We start from the raw sequence: 20,928 nt of genomic DNA on the forward strand, positions 1-20,928 counted from the left end.
TAAGATCCCGCCTTGCCACGTGTTGCGGCCAAAAAAATAGAAAAAAATCAATCAATCAATCAGTGTTAAAAATAGAAAAAAAAACAGTTTGCATGTGACAGACGGTGGCAGGAGCTGTTTGAAGACCCCACGTGAGACTAGAATTGAACCTCTTAGTGGTGTCAAGGTTCCCTGGGGGCCTGACCCCGTGAGGCTGCTCTAGCTGACGTGTGAGCTAGGCTTCTTCCCAAAGAGCCCCTGACTCAGAGACCTTCCCGCACCCGGACCCCAGGTCTCAGATCCTGGGCCTGGGTCTGGTCCTAAAGAACTGAGAGGAAAGGGCAAAGAGGTGGCTCCTTGAACCCACTGACCCTACTCGTGGGGCAGAGGAGAGCGCACGGCCCTGGTCCCGGCCCTCCCTGCTCATCTGGGGCCGGCCTCGTCCCTGACTACCTGTCTAGGAATTTTTATTGCAGGCCACAGAGGCATTGCAGCTTGGCTGGAATGTGAAAGATCCTGGCTGTGCGGCGGGCATCCGTAGGTGCTGGCCCCTGGGCGGGAATGCAGGGGCGGAGGCACCTGGCTTGCTCACAGGTGAGCATGGCCGACGTGGTACCGCTGCTTCGGGCCCCGTCTGGCCTTGTGCTGCCTCTTTGGGCCCTGATTCCCCTCTGGGTAGATTTTGCTTTGACCATTTCCCCCGAGACCTCAAACCACAGCAAGGACTAAATCAACAGTTGATTATGACCAAGCGTGAAAGCCGGGAAACTAGTCCTAAGAGTTACAGCACTTAGGCAGCCCCACCGTGTCCCCAGGAACGCGGCCCGGGACTCTCCCTGCGATGTGGAATCCTCCCGGCACCCCTGGCAGGCAGGACGACGATCATTAGTCCCCGTGTACAGACGCACACGTGCTGAGGTTGAGAGGGCGCGGGGCTTCGGGCTTGTGGCTGCTGAGGGGCAGGGCCGGGACCTGAACCCCGGCAGCCTGGCTTCAGCTCCACTTACTTATGCGTGTGGGCTACGGGCTCGGCCAAGGGACAGTTATGGCCCCTTGTGGATCCCATCAGCCTTGCCGGTCAGCACTAGGAAGGAGGGATGGTGGCCTGGGGTTCCCAGAGCTCTGCCTTTTCCCTCCACCCTGGAGAGTGTCCAGGTGAGCCGACAGTGGACAGAGGGGCCCCAGACTCCAGGCTTCCGCAGGCCACCCTGCCAGTGGGTGCCGAGCTAGCGGTGCCAGCCGGCGTGGGAGCGCCGTCCTGCCTCTTCTCCATCTGACAGCCTCAGCCCTCGAGGAATTCCTCCTGCGGCCAGGAGTGGCCGTGTCATCCCCTGCCGGCCACAGGCCAGGTGGAGACCGGGCTTCTCTGAAGGAGCAGAGGAGGGGGCTTCCGGGGGGCAGGACCAGGCCCTTTCTCCTGGCTGCCCCGTGGTTATCCGCCCCGCCCCCATGATTGCACGGGCACATCTGATCTGCCCTGAAGCGGCAGCAGCAGCATTGGGAGTCCTTGGTGAGGCCAGGCCCAGCGTGCAGGCAGTGAGGGGTCACTGAGGACCCAGACCCAAGGAGGAGAAGGCATGGGTCTGACCGTCGCAGCTTAGGAGAGGGTCCTTGGGGCCGCTCCCACTCTCGGAGCTTCTGCTTCCTCCTCTGCACAATGGGGATGGTGAGAGTCACCCATGCTATGGGGTCCTAGTGAGGATTACAGGAGAGAAGACATGCTTAGCTGAGCGATGGGCGCCTCGTAGATGCTTAGGAAATGCAGCCTCTTCTGTGGTTTAAGACGTGGCCGGTATTGAGGGAGAGATGGCTACACCAGCCGCAGGACCTGCCTGTGAGAAGGGAGGGGAGAGTGACGTGGAAGCCCTTGGCTCCGGTGGGTAAAGTTAGACAGGACCTTGAGGCATGAGTAGGAGTTCTACCCAGGGAGAGGTTTCTCCCGTGAGATTACAGGTACCAGCCCCTCCCAGGCGCACTCAGGGTTGTGTTCAGCCCATGCGCCAGAGGAAGTCGAGGCACAGGTGCCCACGGCCGTGCAGTCGGGGCGGCATTAGAACTGAGGCTACGGGCACCGGCGAGGTGAGTCTGGGCCCCTGTGTTGTATGTGTGTCAGGGACGAAACCTAGAGCAGGAGACGTGGACCTGGCCCCAGCTTGCTCTGCAGCCTCGGGCTGGTTTCTCCCCTGCTCTGGGAGGGTGGAGGGTGTGGGCATCTGCCCATCTGCACTCTGACCTTTTAGTTTTCCACAGCAGAGGAGTGATTTCTTTGGGGGGGAAAGTTCGCCCTTCCCCCTCCCCTGAGGGACCAGGAGAGGAGTTCTGGGGAATGGGAGGAGATGTTGCCTCAAGGGGGCCTCTCCAGACCCTGCCCGTGGGCCTGCCAGCCTGGGCTCCCCCAGCACCTCCTTCGCCTTCGCCTCTACCGGCCCAGAGATCCTTGATGACTCAGCCCTGCGGCACCGCTGGGGACCTTGACCCTCCTGAATCCGCCCCTTCCCCTTGAGAGCCTACCCAGGGCTCCCGACCAGCGCCCCACTCAAGGCATCTGTGGGGCGTCCATCTGTGGATGCAAGAGCCCTTGGCCCATCCTAGGGGTGCTGGAAGGCTGGATGGGGTGGGTGTGTCATCTGTAATTTTGTGCTCATTTAGGAACCTTACTGACGGGTCGTTTGCCTGAATATTTCATTCCTTCATTCGTGAATTCATTTGACACATTTACTGAGAGCCTACTATGTGTTGGGCCTAAGGCTCTGGAAGTTCACAGCCATGAAAAAGGCAGACTCACTTGAGTGGGGCAGACAGGAAGTAAGGAAACCAATGCAAGTGTAACAGCTTTTCCAAAGTCTCACAGGAAAAAAGAGAGAGGCGGGCCGGGGGGCCGGGACCGTCTTCCTCTGTTTCCTCTGCTTTTCCATCAGCCTTGTAAACTGGGGTTATCCCGTGGGACCAGTGCAGCCCGTTTTATCACATGCATTTGTTCTTAACTCAGATATGGAGCTGAAAAATAGGAACTTCGTGACTTTCCCTCTGGGGCACTGATCCAGAAACCTGGGGTGGGCCAGGAATCAGCATTTTTGTAAGTTTTCTTGCAGGAGATACAGATTCAAGAACACAGAGTCCTGGATTCTGATCAGCTGGGGCCCCAGCAATGCTGGCGTCCAGGGCCCATCCCCAGGGGTCCTAGTGGCTCAGGGCTGGCCTTGAAGCCTTTGTCCCCTCTCTGAGGTTTCCTAGAACAGATAGATGCCAGGCAGTGGAGTCTCAGGGCTAACCCGTGTGCTTGTTTTTCAAGCTTCTGCTCGTATTTCCAAAAGGACCCCTCGGAACGCCCAGAGCAATGTATACCAGCCCTAAAGAGAGAATGCTGATTTCACAGTGAAAATAGCCTGGTTCTTCTGATAGGAAAAAGTGATATGTGCTCCTTATTTAAGAAAAATTCGAAGAATTTGATAAATGACAAAGACAAAAGTCTAAATGCCCACAGCCCCATCACGTGGAGATGAGTTTACTCCGCAGGTCTGTTTCGAGGCATCTGCACTGCAGGCTGATGAAGGGCAGGTAGCAGTGGTTGGAGGGATGGGTGCAGCCCCCTCCCCTGCAGCGGTTTTTGCGAGGGGGAGGAAGACGTCCCTTCCAGCTTGCCTATGCCTCGTCTCCTCCCTGAGACATGGGGTCTGAGGCCCGCCTGGGGACCTCCTGCTGATGCTGGCTGCCTGGACAGCAGTCTGCGCCTTCACCTCTGTAAAATGGGCTGATGCCCATTGGAGGGGCCGGGCCAGCGCCCGGTGGACCTCAGCTGCTATGGGAGATGCAGCCTCTCACCTCTGGGGCTCACATCAGCCGAGTAGCGCTGCTTCTGTATCCATTTGATATCGCAAAGCTCCTGAGTCAGACTTTCATTGAATTGAAGGTCCTTGCTGGTAAAACATGGTCTGAAAAACCACAGGTCTTATTCGAACCTCTTTTTACAGACAATGTGTCTCAGAGGCCCAGAGAGGGTGAGTAGGAACCTGGAGTCACACAGCCAGTGTTCACCACCCAGGTGTCGAGGAACACGTCCCCTCCCCTACTCGGAGCAAGGCTTTCCAGATGCCGGAAGACGCCAGGGTCCCTGCTGGGGACTCTCCACCCTGGTCCCCTCAGCCCAGAATACGCGTGAAGCGTCTAAACTGATCATGATAAACAGCTGACATTTATGGACACGCCTGGATTCAGGCGCTGCTCCGAGGCCTTCCTTTGAATTAGCTCCTTGAGTGAATTAATTTTTTAGTGACGGGCTAAGGAATTCCCTGCATTTCGTTTGGAGATGGCGTGTCCAGCCTTGGCAGCCACCCAGGCTGGGTCCTCGGGGCTGGGCTCTGGCCACATCTCCGTCCCAGGAGGGACAGGCAGCGAGCGCAGGGGACCCGAGAGGTGTCGGGCCTTCACCACGCCCCTCCCGGCTCCCCCCCCCCCCAACGCCCCAACCTTTCCGCCTGGGAGGCCAGGCCTCCGTCCTGGTCATACAATGCCCCCTTCTCACATTCAGACTGGCGGTCTAGACGCTCACGCTCCCTTTTGTTCTGGAGGGTCAGGGGTTGGGGAGAGGCCCCAGAGAGTGGGATTTGGGCCGAGGCAGGAAGAAATCTTCCCCGAGAGAAGAAAGGGGTGGGGGTGGGTGAAGAGACACCCATTTCAAAGGAGACAGCCCATTGTCTCCCCTGCTCGCCAGTGACCAGCCTCCCAGCAAAACATGCGCCGATTTATAATGATGGGGGCAGCTCCCATGGAGCTACGCCCACTTGGGCCTGTGCTCCCGGAGCTGCCCAGCGGACGCTGTCTAAATAAAGCCCTGCGGCCCATGCCAGGAGATCTGGGCCAGGCTGCCAGCCAGATTCCAAGGGCAGTGCTTGGCCCGGCCCGAGCCCAAGAAACCCCGTGGGAAGAGACACAGCCATACCACGTCCCCCGGCCTCCAGCCGCCACCTTCTCGGGGTGCTCCCGATGTCTGGGTGCTTCGTCAAGGGTGGGGCCGACCAAAACATCACTAAGATGCGAGCCCAAAGCCACCTTGTCCTGTGGCCTTTGGTGACAGGAAGCTCATTGCCTGGGAGCTGGCACTGCCTGAGGAGAGATGCAGAACCTCCAGTTTGAAGCTCAGGTTCCAGGCCTGGTTCTTGGCTAGCAAAGTCTGTAACCACTTAGAGCCTCGGTCGCCTCATCTGTAAAATGGGGACACACATAAGATTGTCCACATTCCCTGCCTGGCGCCAAGTGAGTGCCATCCCCCTTGCTGTTGGCGATTGTGACGTTGTTCAGTCTTGGGATGAGCCCCCTCCCCTGGGGAACTCAGAGGCAGTAGGCAGCCTGGGCAGAGGCCATCGCGGTTAGGAAGAGAAGCATCTTCGAGTGGAGGATGGCACTGGGAGGTAGGGACAGCCGTGGAGGCCTGGGGCTGGGGTGGGGGGCACATGCCCAGGATGGGAGGAGTCAGGCCAGTGGTGCTCGGCTTGGCCCAGGACTTGGCGCTGTGTGGTGTAGCCAGTCGCTTGCCCTGTCTGAATGGCGTGTTCTCACCAGGAGGCCCCTCCCAGCTCCGCTGTGCTGGGGAGAAGCCCCCAGAATCGGGGTGCCACGTGCCGCTCATCACCCACTCAGGCCACAGTACCTGTTGGCCCAGCCTTGGGGAAGGAGAAGCAGGATTTCATCTCAGGGATGAAGATTTCCTGCTGAAGCCAGAAAACGTGTGCAGTGCCTTTGGGACCTTCAAAGCCACCATGGTGGCTGGAGCTGATGGGTGAAGAGGGGGCCGTTAGAGCTGGGAGGATGGGGTCTGATCTCGCCTGGTTTCAGGGGAGTTTGGGGAGCCCTGCAAGGGTTTAGAGCAGGGGAGGGGAGCGGGTAACAGGGTCCAGTGGACGCCCATCTCCAGCTGCAGAGTGGAGAACGGGCTTGAGGCAGGGGGGGCAGCGAGGGGCGGTCCTGCCGAGGTCCATGATACCAAGGATGACGGTCAGACTGGGTGTAAGGGGAGGGAGGATGGGCTCGAGGTTATGGTGAAGACAGAGGTTACAGAAGGACCTGGACCACTAGGCTGACCTCAAGGTGCTCAGAGCTGAGGGCAAGACAGAGGGACACAGGACCCGGGATGGTCAGGGACAGAGGCTGTCCCTGAGCCTGGTGAGGAGAACTTGGTCTCCGCCCCTGGGCACTTTCCTCCACTGGTGGAGAGAGCTGCTCCAGCTTCTCAGGGGCCTTCTGGGAGGCCCTGGGGGTCTGAGATGAGTTTGGGAAAGCAGGACAGGGTGGAGAGAGGCAGGCAGAGTAGGAGCCCGTGTGGGCAAAGGTGTGGAGAGAGGCTGGACATTTCTGTGGGTGTTTGTGATGAACCCTGGGGCCCAGCCCATCAGTGGTCCTCCCAGCTGCCCTGGACCTTGTCCTGCAGGACTTCCCCTAGTTCCTCCCTGTATTGTATCATTTCCTTTCAGGTCAGAGACTCGCCACGACTATGTTTGGAAAAGAGTTGGCAGAAAACATTTCACTGACTTCCTGGGACACTGGGGACAGGAGGCTCCCTGAGGCCTGCGCTGGGCTCGGGGAATGTGCAGTCATTGATTAGTAATGTCTGCTGTGGTTGCCAGATGAGAGTGGCAGCAGGTGTGTGTAGGAGGGACTCACCAGTGCACGAAGTATCTGGGTTCTTTCTAGTCCTGGCTGGGTCACCTGGGCAAGTTGCCTCCCCAGTGGCCCTGGCCTTGGGGCCCAGCTGTTAAATGGCACTGCTGACCCAGCTGGCCTCCGCCATCCTTCCAGAGCTTCAGCCGTGTCCCAGGCACAAGAGACCACGGGCTCCCGTTTCCCGTTGCCTCGGTTGAACCCCTTGACCGAAGACAACACCTTTCTTTTTTTTTTTAATTTTTATTTATTTATTTATTTATTTATGGCTGTGTTGGGTCTTCGTTTTCTGTGCGAGGGCTTTCTCTAGTTGCAGCAAGCGGGGGCCACTCTTCATCGCGGTGCGTGGGCCTCTCACTGTCGCGGCCTCTCTTGTTGCGGAGCACAGGCTCCAGACGCGCAGGCTCAGTAGTTGTGGCTCACGGGCCCGGTTGCTCCGCGGCATGTGGGATCTTCCCAGACCAGGGCTCGAACCCGTGTCCCCTGCATTGGCAGGCAGATCCTCAACCACTGCGCCACCAGGGAAGCCCGACGACACCTTTCTAAACCCCGGCGTCATATCCCCCGCGGCAGTGGATGCCTTGCAGAACCTCCACATCCGTGTGTCTGGGTGAAACCAGAGGTTCTGCCCACGGACGGCGGAGCCTGTGGGCTGTTCACTGTGGGAGAAGCAGCCTCTGGAAAAGCAGTTATTAAAAATGAGTCTGGAAACCAAAACCAAAAAAGGGAGGAAACACTCCATTCATTAGTCCTCTGACATATAGCCCACAATCAGTCCCCCCCTTGATTTGAGTGGATCGGGGTCCCTGTAAGGACCAGCGTGGGAGGCTGCTGAGGCTTTATGTCACCGGCACGCTGACCTCCCTGGTGGACAGTGTAGACAGCTTTCACTGGTGAGCCTCCCAATCCTGGCGGTGTTTTGTTTACGGACCGTGTGCCTTGTGTCCTCACTTTCTCCTCCTCCCAGCGTGTGAAGGAGGCCGGTACCCACTTCACAGATGAGGGCAGCAAGGCCCGGACCTGGGACTGGGCCTGCGGGATGCTGGGCCAGTGGCGGGGGCATTTAATCCTCACGACAGCCCTTCAGGGCAGGTGGCCAGGACCCCGCTGCACAGGTGGGGAAACAGAAGCTCAGAGGGGCAACCTGCTTTGGGCCACGTAGCCTGAAAGCGGTGGAGCTGGGGTTTGCTCTGTGTCCGTCTGGCTCCAGGGTCTGGACTTCGCACATTTGAGAGAGAAGGGAGGACAGAAACCCAGCACCCTGGCAGAGAAGGCAGTGAGGGTTGATGGAAAGAATGACCCCGCATTGGGCACCCAGTGGGCACCAGGCCTTCCTCTAGAAGTTGGCAAATCTGAATTGAAGAGACAGGAGACCCCACATCGGGGACCCGCCCCATCTAGCCGCCTCAGGTCCTGCACACGCCCTGGGCTGGGGCCCATGAGCTTGGGTGCAGTTTCTCCTCCCTCTGACCTGACCTGGCTGAGTAGAGGCACATCCCTCTGGTTTTGGGGGCGTTTGGGGTACACTGAACGTGTCCAAAGGATGCACCCCTGAGGCCGGCCCACCCCCGACACCGTCCTTGCCTGGGAAGGGAGGACATTTTGCCTGTTTTGCTGCGACTCTACAGCAGGGGCAAGGGCTGCTCCTGCAAAATGCACAGTTGGAGGTGACACCGAATTCCTCCTCTCCATTTATTCTCGGTGTCCTTCCCCCCCCCCAAGAGGCAGGTGGAGACAAGTTCTCATCCCACCCACAGCCCCCGCCCATGCTTTTTAATGTAACCCTGCCCAGGCTGGGTCTTAGCAACATTTCAGCAGCCGGCTTCTTAAAACAAGAAGAGAGAGAATTATGCGCCTGTGGGCCACGTACAGTCCTCTTCTCCAGGCAACCTGGAGGGCGGCCCAATCAGAGATGATGTGTTTTCTATTTCTCCGGGGCGGCCCAGGCCCCTCCCCGCCCCGTCCACCCGCAGACCCCAAAGCAGACCGTTAACTTAGCATTTTCATTGAAGTCCATCTGACAAATGGTTTCGACGGAGAAAGCAATACTGCGTCTTTAAATGGCGACTTTGTCAGCGCGTCTCTGGGCGCCGTAAAAAGTCCTTTGTTATCTGTGTCTAGACAGCACGCCAGCGGGATATTTGGTCTGCGTGAGGGAGAGAGATCTGACAAGGTTGAATTCATTTACCGGCTTATTTAAAGCAGAATTTCCAAACACTTGCTCATAAACTGTTTTCGGCCCAGACTCCCCTGGCCTCCCCCTCGCCCACGCTGGCTTTTCTTGTTTTTATAATTTTTCGCCTGTTTGGGCGGTGAGCGGGTTGCAGCCGGGTGCCCTGGCGAGGAGGAGGTGAGGGGTGACCGGGGGCTTGCGGCTTTTTTCTTTCTTTAATTGTCCTCTTTATGACTGTCTAGACGCCCTGCAGATGTACGTTCGCAGGGAAATGGCTTTTCCCTCTGGTTACGGGACACTGAGTAGGAAGGTTGCAGAGCTCCCTGCCCCCCACCATCTGACTGCCCTCCCCCTGCCCAGAACCTTCTCCCGCCATCTTCCCTCCCTTAACTTAAGGCACTTCGCCTTCTGGCAGCGTCTTTGTGTTTATAACACATTTACTTGACTGTGCTAATTTTATACCGTCACCAAAAAAAAAAAGAGAGAAAGTGACATCCAGGTTTTCTCCTCTCTGAAGGGTGGGCCGAGACCCCTCCCATCCCTTCCCCCAACTTCCCCCTCTTCTTATCACTCTTTCGCATTCCTTCCCCCCGCCCCTGGGGCATAGACTAATAAAACGAAACATATAGGCATAGACTAATAAAACGAAACACCAGAAGTTAGCTTTTTAAGGATGAAAATATCAGGGCAACTTGAATGGGGTCCTAGGTTTTAGTTACCCGAAATAGATGCATTCATTAACCTCGTTGCCATAGCGACTAGGTGATTGTTGCCTCAGTGAAGAAGGAGCAGCCTGTGTGGCTGGAGGGTCTCCAGCCCCCAGACACCCACCGCCAGCCCTGCAGGACCTGAACCTGCAAACAGGCGTTGTCCTGCCAGGACGGGAGAGTGGGTGCTCTGGGCAGTTTCCCGACCCTGCAGTGCAAGTTGGGCGTGGAGGCGGGCCGGGGGGGGGGGGGGGGGGGGGGGGGGGAATCCTTCTCAAACTCCCCTCCCCTTGGGGGCAGCCGCAAGGCCCTGGCGTTAGGAAATCGAGTTGCGTTGCAGTCCAGCTATACGTTAGGCTTAGGCCGGGAGGGAAGCAGACACCAGACCTCCCGTCTGGAGCGGGGGAATGTAGGACGGAGACAGGGCCGCGCTGCCTCCCTGCCCGCCCCCCCAAACCAAACGCCACAACTTGCCCCCCAGAAAACTATTGTCATCGCTGTTGACCTAGCTGCAAAGCCATAAATTTCCACCCTCCGCCCCGCGGTCATCAGTCGGCCCTCTGGGTTTTACATGGTAGGGGGCACAAAAGGTGGGGAGGGGGTTGGAGGCGTCTGGCTGACCAGATGTCTCCTGGGATCCCTGAACTGCATCTCATTTCTGCCAGGCCAAGCAAATCCAGCATATCCATCTACTTCCTTGAGTGGTGGGGGGATTGGACGTTTCATCCGCAGGAGATGGGAGATAAAGTACTCAAAACACTCTGGGCTTCTCGGCCCGATCCTTTCATTTCTTCCCCCAAACAGACAAAACCAACAGGCAGAGGGACCTGTGACACTGCTACTCCCATTGTTCCCCGGCCCTGGTTTATTACCGGCTTTGTGCGGGCAGCTAAACGAAGGCCGAAGGAGAACTGGAGCGCTCCAAGCCTGTCCTGGTCATCGTCTTAGCCTGAAAATCTGTTAAGTCCAGGTCTATCAGTTCTGACTTGTGACTGAATTGTAATATTTTGAGTTCCACGGTCACTGGGGTCTCTCCCCGCTCCCACATTACTATAACGTACGTCTTGAAGGAGAAAAATCCAAAATGAAGGTCAGGGACCTTTTTTAAAACTAAACGAGAGAGCCCAAAACAGCATCACCAGGTCTGTACTGCGTGCAGACGCACCGCTGACCCTGCTCCCTCCTCCAGGCTCCCGAGCAGGGATGGTCCTTAAGAAGGATGGGCTATTAAATACCAGATCCTCAGGCTGGCAGACGTGTCTGTGCTGTAATTGGGTCTGTCTTGGAGTAATTAAAGGAAAATGATTATATTAACCCAGTCACCAAGCCATCGTGGCATAGAGAAACGAGTGCCACCGGTATTGATGTTCACTCCAAAAGTTGGCCTTTTTCAGCACATCAAAAATGCACTCTTGGCTTGAGTTTGGGGGGACCTTTTTTTTTTTTTTTTGCATTTTTTTTATACTTGATCATATGTCTCCTGGTCTTCTTTTTCCTTTTAAAGCGCAGCGGGATCCCCATTCCCTCTAAGACAAGCAGCTTCGGTTCACACAGGGAGATGTGAGCTTTGAAAGCCGAGCTTAAGGATGTGCGTGGCACAGATGCCCCAGCTTGAGAGATGAGATTGAAAAAAGTCTCGTGTCTAAGTCTCAAATCTGGGAGGCCTGGCCTTGTTTTTTTCTTCTTGGGGAAGCTGCAGTTTCAAGACGGCCTTGGTGTGCTGCCTTATTTAGGAGGCGAATTGCTGCTCATTTGTCAGGCAAAACAGATGTGGTAGCGAGACAACATCTATTTTCATAATTCGAAACAAATCTGGTGGCCGCCTTTTCAGTGGGGCCTGCTCATCTAGAGAGCCCAACTCCCCGGCAGCATTTAGCAGAAATATTTATAGCTCATCAATGGAACCTTTCTTCTTCCAGGAGAAGTTGGTTTCTGCTGGCGACTGGGAACACTGACTCTTGCAGGCAGTGGGTGCTTGGCAGGGATTTGTTTTAATGGAGGATCGGGGGTGCCAGCCAGTCAGAGCAGCTGTGCTTCACCCCATCAGCGGGTCTTCTCAGAGTGGGCTGTTCGCTAAGGAGCCCTGCTTTCCCGTCACTGTTGGCACCTCTTTGTCAGGAGGGGCAGTTGGAGGCTGGTCTTGGGGGACCCCTCTGGGCAGGCAGCTGGCACCCCCGACAGTCCAGGAAGACCCAGGACCTGGGCCTCTATCAGTGGGGAGTTCGTGCTTAGGTTTGCAGGGTAACTTGGGTGTCATTGCCCCATTTTATGGATGAGAACACTGAGGCTCACAAGAGAGAGACAGCTCGCCCAGGATCATGTGATGCGTTGATGGTGGAGCTGGTCTCCTGGCTCAGGGGCAGGGTACAGAAATGACCCGGTTTGTTCAAATTCTGCTCAAGCATTCATTCCCGACTGCAGCCTTCCGGATACCATAACCCCCAGCTAAACATAGCCCGGTGTCTGCGTACATGCAGTTTATGGAGGGAAAGAGGGTGGCCCCAGGGTTTGGGGAATTGGCCGTTGTGTGTTCATCCATCAGATTGTTGAGCTCCTACTGTGTGCCACTGAGGCAGCTGGTGATGGACAGTGGTGACCGAAAAGGGTCTGTGCCAGTCCTCGCGGAGCTCAGGCGCTCACGGGGAGCAGACTGTACTTTCAGGCGCTGGTAATGCCAGGGTCACGTGACCGTGCCTGGGGGCGTGTGCTGGGTGGGAGCTGAGAGGCCTCTCAGAGGGGCTGACACACATGCTGACATTTGAGGGATGAGACCCAGCCAGCAATGGGAAGATGTGGGGCAGAGAACCTCAGGGAGAGGGGAGATGGTGAGGGCGTGGGGTCTGCTGGCCGTGGCACCTGGTGGAGGGAGAGATGGGGTTCAGTCCCCTCGCCTGAAAAACGAGCGTTGACCAAAAAGTAGGGGAGTTTCTGATTCACCTGGGAGAGCCACAAATGATGCAGTTCTGCAGGATGGTAACCACTGGGGACACCTGGACGAAGGGTGTAGGGAGATCTCTCTATAGTATGTGAATCTATAGTTATCGCAGAATAAAAATTGTGTTCTAAAAAGCGGAAGATCTGACAGGACCCCTTCCCTTCTCGTTGCTGGGACCACCCTGGTGCGGGTCCCTTAGTATCCTTATCACTGTAGCCCAGGAAGAGAAAACATGGATAGCTTCTCTCTCGTGTTCACCTGCAAACTGTCGGGTGGAGGACTGGGGGCTCTGGGCAGCTTGCACACTGCCCCTTGTTGCCCTGGCAGGAAGGAGTCCCATGCAAGGGTCAGGGTGACTTCTGGGCCTCACACGGGCAGCTGGTTTGGAGGGCATGGTGGAACCCAGTGAGGCAGGGTTTCTCGTAACCACCAGAAGTTGGAAACACACACATCTCTTGTCTGTCCTGCCGGCACCTGGGGCAGACATCACTAATCACTCACAGCACCCTTTGCTGTGGGCCTGGACACAGCCTTACCCCTGTCGGTGGTAGAACCTGGGGTGGATGAGTAGGGTCTCGAGGCCCAGGAGGACTGCTCGTGAAGATGGCCATGCAGAGGGCCATCTTCCCAGCCAGTCAGAGGGCCCTGCTTTGCATCTGGAGGCTATCCCCCAGGCCACCCGGGACATTGCAGCTGCCTGTAAAGACTGAATGAAGACACTGTGTTTCTTTGAGGTCCCTGAGCTTATGGTCTTTGTGTTTGGGCAAAAGGTCCCTCAGATAGTGACTGCTGTTTGCACAAAACGCAGAAGCCAGAAGTTGTCATAGACCCCGGTTTTCCTGCAGATTGACATCCCGTTCCAGAAATCCCCTTTATCACTGACCTGGGCCCCGCCCATGGTTGGTTCCTTCTCCTTCCTGCAGAGAAGGGCCTGCAAACAACGCTGGGGCTGCTTTCCCTCATTTTCACTCATTTACTCCTTTCACAAGCACTTACGAAGCACCTACTGTGCGCCTGGGACAGGAGATGCATCTGTGATCAGGAAGCTGCTGCAGCTCCAACCTTCAGAAATTTACAATCCAAGTGTTCAGTGAACAAGTGCTTTTCCCTCATTTGTCTGCGTTCACATCAGATGTTTAGACTGGGCTGTTGATACTCTTTAAACCAGCCGTGTGTAACTTAAGCCCTTGACACTGTCTCCATCCTGAGCCTAATGAGGACTCTCGTGTTGCCTGACTACTGTTTAGGGAGCAGGTTTTATGTACCAGGCACTGAGCTTGAGATATTACCTATCGTCCAGAGTTTCTCGACCTCGGCGCTAGGGGCACTGGAGCAGGATAATCGCTTTCTGTGGGCGCTGTCCTGTGTGCTGTAGGATGTTTAGCAACATCCCTGGTCCCTTTACCCACTAGGTGCTAGCAGGACCCCCTTCCAGGTGGGACGACCACAATGTCTGCAGGCATTGCCAGATGTCCCCCGGTGGACAAAATCGTCCCCGGGGAGAACCGCTACCTATACCCTCAGGGCCTGCCCTTGAGGTGGCTGTGTGAGTGAGGGCAGGCTGGCAGTCTGTCTCTTCATCTGTCAGATTAGGCGCTGACAGGACATCCTGTCAGTGGCTGGTTGGGAGCCTTGAACGATAGAATGCACTTAAAGCTTGCAGCACAGCCCAGCCAAGCCATCGTAACTGGTGTGTCTGATGGGCAGAAGTCATGCCTCCCGTTCACTCATCCAGCCAGGCTCCCTGGGGCTTTCGGTGATCGTGAGGCAGTCTCCACGCCACCTGGAAAAGACAGGCAGGGTCATGGTGCGTCGTGCTGACCCCCACCAGGTAATGCCGGTGTGGGCGGCTGGTATCCAAGGGACTGGGAGGCTGGCGCCGGCCCCTCCGGCCTTGCCCAGGTAGCTCTGTGACTCTGAGCAACTCTCTTCCCCTCTCTGGTCCACCCTTTTTGTTTCTGACCCATGTTGGGGGTTTCCAAGCTGCTGCCTTCCCCAGAGGCCCAGCATCTCACAGGCTTGTCTTCTGCCCAGCCTCGTTCCTGACCCCGGTCACTTCAGGGTTCTCTGAACAACTCAAGGTCCCAGGTGTCCACCCCTTCCTCTCCCTTTCACCTTAATTAGTTTAAATATTAGGCTCCGGCATTTGCTTTTACATCCGGGACTTGAGTGTAAGAGTTTATTTGAACAAGCGGATCCTCCACTAAAGGAGTGAAAAGCCTGATAGAAATCGACTGATCCACAGCAGGGTGATTGTAAAACACACCAAATCCTGCAGGTCCCTGAACGCAGCACCGGGGGAGGTCGACTCAGTCGTGGACGTGGGGGCCGTGTGCTGCGTTTATGGAGCTTCCACGGCGATTCTGACGTGTGGCCGTGTTCGGAAAATCACGCTGGAAAGTGGATCGTTTCGAAACTCACACTTTCTGTGCTGCTTCTGCGTGCACGCACACACCCAGGCACCCCAGAGAGGCTCGTGTACTTTGCCCGGCCCCAGAGCAGCTCACTCCACTTCATGCCCTCACTCCGTGGCCCAGAAGCATCAGTCTTCTTTCTTCCCCTTGAATGTGGCAGACGTTCCTGCCTCAGGGCATTTGCACTGGACATTCATTCAGCCAGGAGTGTTCTTCCCCCAGCTCTCTTCATCTTTCAGGTATCGGCTTGAAGGCCACCTCCTCAGAGATGGGTCCCTGACTCCCCATCCAAGGAGCCCCCCCCTTCCCAGGCGCTCCCCCATCACCCTCTGGTGCTGTCTTCCTAAACACCCTTAGCTGTTGGTGCTTATTTGCATATTTATAGCTCAGCTTTGGTCCCTCCCCAGTCGACTTGAGCCCCGTGGCAGCGTGGGAGCAGGCGTTGCTTCTCCTGAGCTAGCACAGGGCTGGCCTGGACCCCCAGACGCGGAGGGACCAGCGCTCATCACAGGTCAATTCCGGCTCCGGTCAGGTTTCCTGAGTAGACAGGTGAGCAGTATTTGAGAGGACACTCAGGTGTCTCCAAGACGCCCGTGTTGTTTGAAGATCCCTGCAGCTCCTGACTCTTCTGTGCCCGAGATGGCGACTGGCAGCAGTTTGCAGTCACTTCGTCATCGGCGACACGTTGATACTTAACAACGATGCTTTGTCGTATTGGGGTTATTGGGTTGTATTGGGGATGCGGTGGTACTTTGGGGAACCCAAGCTGCTCTCTCTCCCTTTGGGACAGAAGTGGGAGGTGCTTTGCTCTCTGCTGCGGGGGCGGGGGGAAGACAATGCTTAGAGGTTACTTAAAATCTTTCTTCATTTCTAAATTTTAAACGGCATGTTTAGAATTTAATCTTCAAACCTGGGAGCCAGACCTGCAAGTTGAGAGATGACAGCCGAGAGATGGTTTCGTTTGGCTGATTGCAGCAGCCAGATGGCAGATGCTGTGAGCGGGAGACGGAGCGAGGCCGGGGCAGGGGGGCGGGGGGGCTTCTGTTTCGGCTCTTACCCTCCCCCCGAAGTAAGCCATCCTCCCAGCACCAGACCTGGGCCGTGCGTGCCCCAGGGATCGCTTAAAGCAGCTGGCATTACCCCCTGCCAGGGTGATGTAGAGCCCCAAGAAACAGGACCCCCCCATACTCCTCACTTTTCTTTTTAAACTTTTTATTTTGAGATAATCGTAGATTCGCATGCAGTTGTAAGAAATGATACAGGGAGAGCTCTTACACACGTCCCCCGGCTTCCCCCAGTGCTAACATCTTCTATGGCGATGGCCCAGTATCCCAGCCAGGAATCGGCATTCAGTACTATCCATTGACCTTGCTCCCATTTTCCCCATTCTCATGCACTCATTTGAGTGTGTTTGTGTGTACCTGTGTGCATGCTTAGTTCTACGCAATTTTATCAGATGAACCACTGGCAACCGGTAATCTGTTCATCTCTATAATTTTGTCATTTTGAGACTGTAATATAAATGGAATCATACAGTAGGTAACCTTTTGAGATTGGCTTTTTTTCACTTGGCATGACTCTGAAGAGCCACCCAGGTCATTTTGTGTATCAGTATTCATTCCTTTCCGTTGTTTCTGTGCCACGGAGGTACCCCAGTTAGTTTGACCACTCACCTGCCAAAGAGCATCTGGGCTGCTTCCAGTTTGGGGCCGTTACGAATAAAGCCCCCGTGAACATTCACGCACAGGTTTTTGTGTGAACGTAAGTTTTCGTTTCTCTGGGCTAAAAGCCCAGGAGCGTAATTGCTGGGTCGTATGGTAGTTGCATGTTTCGTTTTGTGAAAGACCCTCCACTTTTCAGCAACACGCATCCATCCTCTGGCCTGTGGGGAGAGATGTGAGTCCCGGCGAGTGGACCTTGGACGTGAATTCCTTCCTCCTTCAAATATTAATTGAGGGCAGCGTATGGTGCCAAGCATGGTGTTACCCTCCAGGGATTCAGTGAGAGCAAGGTAAACAAGGGCCTTCGCGTGGCGCTTTCTTGCTGCTGAGGTGAAATCAGCAATAACAGCCATCAAATCAATAAAGAAGATAGTTACTCTTACACGGTGCTATGCTACATGCCAGGCACTCTCCAGGTACATTACAGTCCTCAAGCAGGCCAGTGAGCGGGGGCTAGCCTTTGCAACGCCCCTCACTGCAGATGCAGATAAAGAAACAGAGCCACAGAGAGCCATGGGACAGAGCGGATAATCCAGGCTCCTAACTGTGCACTATGTTGCCCCCCATGGCCAAGACAGGCCATCAGGAGATGCAGAGTGTGGTGGGAGGTGAGTGCATTTGGGATAGGATGACCGGGAGGCCTCCCTGAGGTGGGAACATGAAACCTCCCAGGACACAATTGCATGTGCAAAGGTCCTGGGGTGAGAACAGGAAAAAGGCCAGCATGGCTGGAGTGTGGTGAGCATGGGAAGGAGACCAGAGGTACAGAAATGAGGTTGAGTGGGCGTTGCAGGGCTTTAATCTGAGCGTGAGTCAGGGATTCAATTGGTGTTTTTTAAAGATTGCTCTGGCTGCTGGGCACAGAGTAGACTGGGGAGGGGTGTCAGCGTGCAGTGGAGGAAGCAGGGAGATGAGAGAGAACACGTAGGCAAACCTTTTGCTTTTGAGGGAGGACCCCTAAGTCTCCTCCAGCCTCAGCCTGGGAAGACCCCCGCAGGCTCCCCGTGAGGGTGGTGTGCTCCCTCTGGAGCGCAGCGTAGGGCAGAGTCTCCCCGTGGCTGGATCTGCATCTGATGAGCCGTGAGGGCAGGAAGAGGACCCCCGCCAGCCACCCCCTCGAGCATCTGGACCTGGACCTTGGACTCCCCTGTGGGTCTGTCTCCTGGTGACTTTCCTGGTTTCTCTCTCCTTCTTGCCTTTTTCTCTCCTCCCTCTGTCCACGCCAGTTGTTATCCCACAAATTGAACTTGCCTGTTCAGTATCAGTCACTCCGGATCGCTGACGAACATGTGCGGACGCTCTCGTGTCCCTCACACCTGGTCAGGTGGGGCTGCCCGCTTTTTAGTCTAATGACGGCCACCATTTATTATGCACTTGCTGTGTACCAGTTAGTGTTGGGAGAGCTAGGACACGTCTACTAGCTCAGTTAATCCTCACCAGTCCTGGGAGGTGATACTGTTACTGATCCATGCTTTACGATGGGGAAGCAGAGCAAAGGGGGCCAAGTAGCCACCCAGGGTCACACATACGGGAAGTGGTAGCTCCTGGACTCAAATCCAGAGCCGGGCCGCTTGTCTCCCACGGCTTTGCTGTGGCCCCATCTCAGTCCCCATCATGAGCTCTGCTTCCCTCGGAGAACAGTTGTTCAGAACCTTGGTCTTTCCATTGTTTGGGATTTTCTGCTGCTGGAAGATGTTCAAAAGGAAATGATACCAAGTGCTGGAATAGCCTCGCCCGTGGGGTGGGGACCAGGAGAGGCAGCTGGCGTCTGGGAGGCTTGTAACTGCCCTCTGGGAATTTGTTTTGCTTGTCGCCTGAAAAGGAGAGAGGAAGGGACTCATAAGAGTCGCAGGGAAAGACTGGACAAATTTAGACCCCAGACAGTCTCACACACACACACACACACACACACACACACACACACACACACACACACGGGAGACACCCAGAAAGACAAACAGCCCGAGAGAAGGCCATACGAACGCATACAGTCAACGATGCGAGACAGACACACAGACGCCCTCAGACAGACCCAGACTCGCAGGCCCTCGGAGAGAGGCAGAGACAGACGCTAGGGCTCCCACCTGCTGGGGGAAGGGGGGGGTCCTGCCGTGGTGACGTCACTTCCCCCATCCGAGCTCTTCCTGGCCGTGGGCCCTGCCCAGCCAGGGAATCTGTGCAGTGGCCGACTGTCAGTGTGTCCAGCCTTGTTTCCTAGAGCCCACGCCCCCGGCCCCTGAAACCTGTAAATAAACTCCTGGGCCAGGGCTCTTCCTCGGGACCTGAGGCCCACTTCGAGGTGATGCACCACCTGCGTCCCCAGGCCAGCACGTTGGCACGCGTGTCACCTTGCAGCCCAGCCTGGCTCCTGACGGACTCGGCCTTTGCCGGCCGCCGCTCTCTCTACGAGATGAGAGGAGGTGAGAGAGAGTGAGGGACCACTTCAGCCTGGGGCTGCCGGGAGGCGGCGGTTTGTGGTGTGGCTTTGTGTTGAGTTTCTTGTCGGGAGAGGGTGGCGGTTAGGACACCCGGCCCCGCGTGGAAACCTGTGTGAGCGTGAGCGTGTCCCTCCCTGAGCCTCAGATTCCCTGTGCCTATAACAGGGGGCCCATAAGACTAAGCCCCCCGCCCAGCCCTGGAGCTGCTGGGAAAGCTCCATGAGATGAAAAGTCGGACCCGGGAAACACAGGGAGTGGGGGCCACACCTGTTGTTGTATGCGTGTGTTGTTAGAACGGCCTTGGGAGAGTCCAGACCATTGATTTCCTGTCCCAGAAATAAATCCACCCAGGTTTCTGAGGGCACATGTTCGAATCCTTTCGCCACAGAGAGCAGGATTTATTTACCGCCCTGGAAATCCTCAGCTCCCGGGGCCTGGCTCTGAATCCCCGGGGCCTGGTGCACAGTAGGTGCACAGTGAACGCGTGCCCCTGGAATGAACGAGTGGGACTGAAAAGTCCCTGAGGTTGGATGTGGATGACAGAAGAGAACATCCCTCCTGGAAAATAAAATCACATGCGCCCTGGGAGATTGCGGGCAGGCTGCTGGCTGTGTTTCTGTCCCCGTGGGTGCACTTGTGTCTCCATAGGCCCATCCCCACCTCCCCACCCAGGGCAGGTTTCCTGCCTCCACGGCTTGTAGTTGATTTCCCTACATCATCTCCTACTATGCAAGGTGCCAGTAAATTGGGTTCTGGTGAGGGCTTCCTTCCTTACTGGTAGACGGGCCACCTTCTTGCTGTGTCGTCACATGGCCTTTCCTTGGTGTGTGTGTGCGGAGAGAGAAGGTGAGCTCTCTGGTGTCTCTTTTTTTTTGGCCACACCGCATGGCTTGCAGGATCCTAGTTCCCTGGCCAGGGATTGAACCTGGGCCCCGGCAGGTTCCCAGTCCGAGTCCTAACCACTGGACCACCAGGGAATTCCCACTGGTGTGTCTCATAAGAACACTAATCCTACAGGACCAGGGCCCCACCCTTATGACCCCATTTATCCTTAATTGCTTTCTCGGAGGCCCCATCCCCAAATATAGCCACACTTGGGGGGTTAGGACTTTAACATACTATTTTTGGGGGACACACATTCAGATTCAGTTTGTAACACAAGGTACCCTTCTGCTCCAAGCAGAGGATTTGGGAAGGCAGGTGAGAACTGCCACTCCTTGTAAGTTGATCAATTAGCACCAGCCCCCATAGTAGCTATCACTTTAGGGTTTGCTATGAGTCTGGCACATCCAGGTCTACACCTCAAGCCTCTGCACTGCTCTGGAGGTTCCAGGCTCCTTGCTTTTTGGCTGACTGTGTATTGACCAATACAAGTTTCTTTGCTGCCTGAGCACCGTGGTGGACCAGACACCAGCGAGAGACCAGAAAAGGGGATTCCCTCTTCCTTGGAGCTGGGAATCCCACATGGCAATGGCCTGGGCTTGGCACCATAATAGGATGTAAAAGTTGCTGTGGGACAACCACAGGTGGGCTTTGAGGGTTGAAGAGGAGTGCGCCCTCCCCAAAGACTGGGCAGAAAGGCTCCTGCTTGCCAGTCTTATGCTGGCTGTGAGGAAGCTGCAGGACAAGGAGACAGCATCGTGATGGTGTGGACAGACTGACAGTGGCAATAAGACACAGACCAAGGGAAGGCTAAGTCATGACACATACATTTTCTTGGAAGTCATAGCAGATATCCTGGTTGGTATTTACAAAATTAACCACCAGTGATATGGGAGAGCTTAAAACTGCCAGAGAAAGCCAGGGAAGGAAGTGACCGCGGGGGCTGGGGCAGTGGGAACTGGGGTCAGAAGCCAGAACAGGAGGAGGAGGAGGAGGAGAGGGGCATCCCAGGAAGGTGGACCACC

General features: G+C 55.9%; 1 protein-coding gene and 1 non-coding gene across 2 annotated transcripts in view; one reads left to right on the plus strand and one right to left on the minus strand.

Annotated features, from left to right (window-relative positions):
* PMEPA1 (prostate transmembrane protein, androgen induced 1) overlaps window positions 1-20,928 on the plus strand; it is a 55,114-nt gene that overhangs the window by 17,083 nt on the left and 17,103 nt on the right. The window lies entirely within an intron of this gene.
* Window positions 19,926-19,998, minus strand: TRNAP-GGG. The gene has a single exon. It is a non-coding gene; the product is annotated as a tRNA-Pro (tRNA).

The sequence above is a fragment of the Balaenoptera musculus genome, chromosome 15 (genome assembly GCF_009873245.2).
Source record: "Balaenoptera musculus isolate JJ_BM4_2016_0621 chromosome 15, mBalMus1.pri.v3, whole genome shotgun sequence".
Classification (NCBI taxonomy): Eukaryota; Metazoa; Chordata; class Mammalia; order Artiodactyla; family Balaenopteridae; genus Balaenoptera; species Balaenoptera musculus.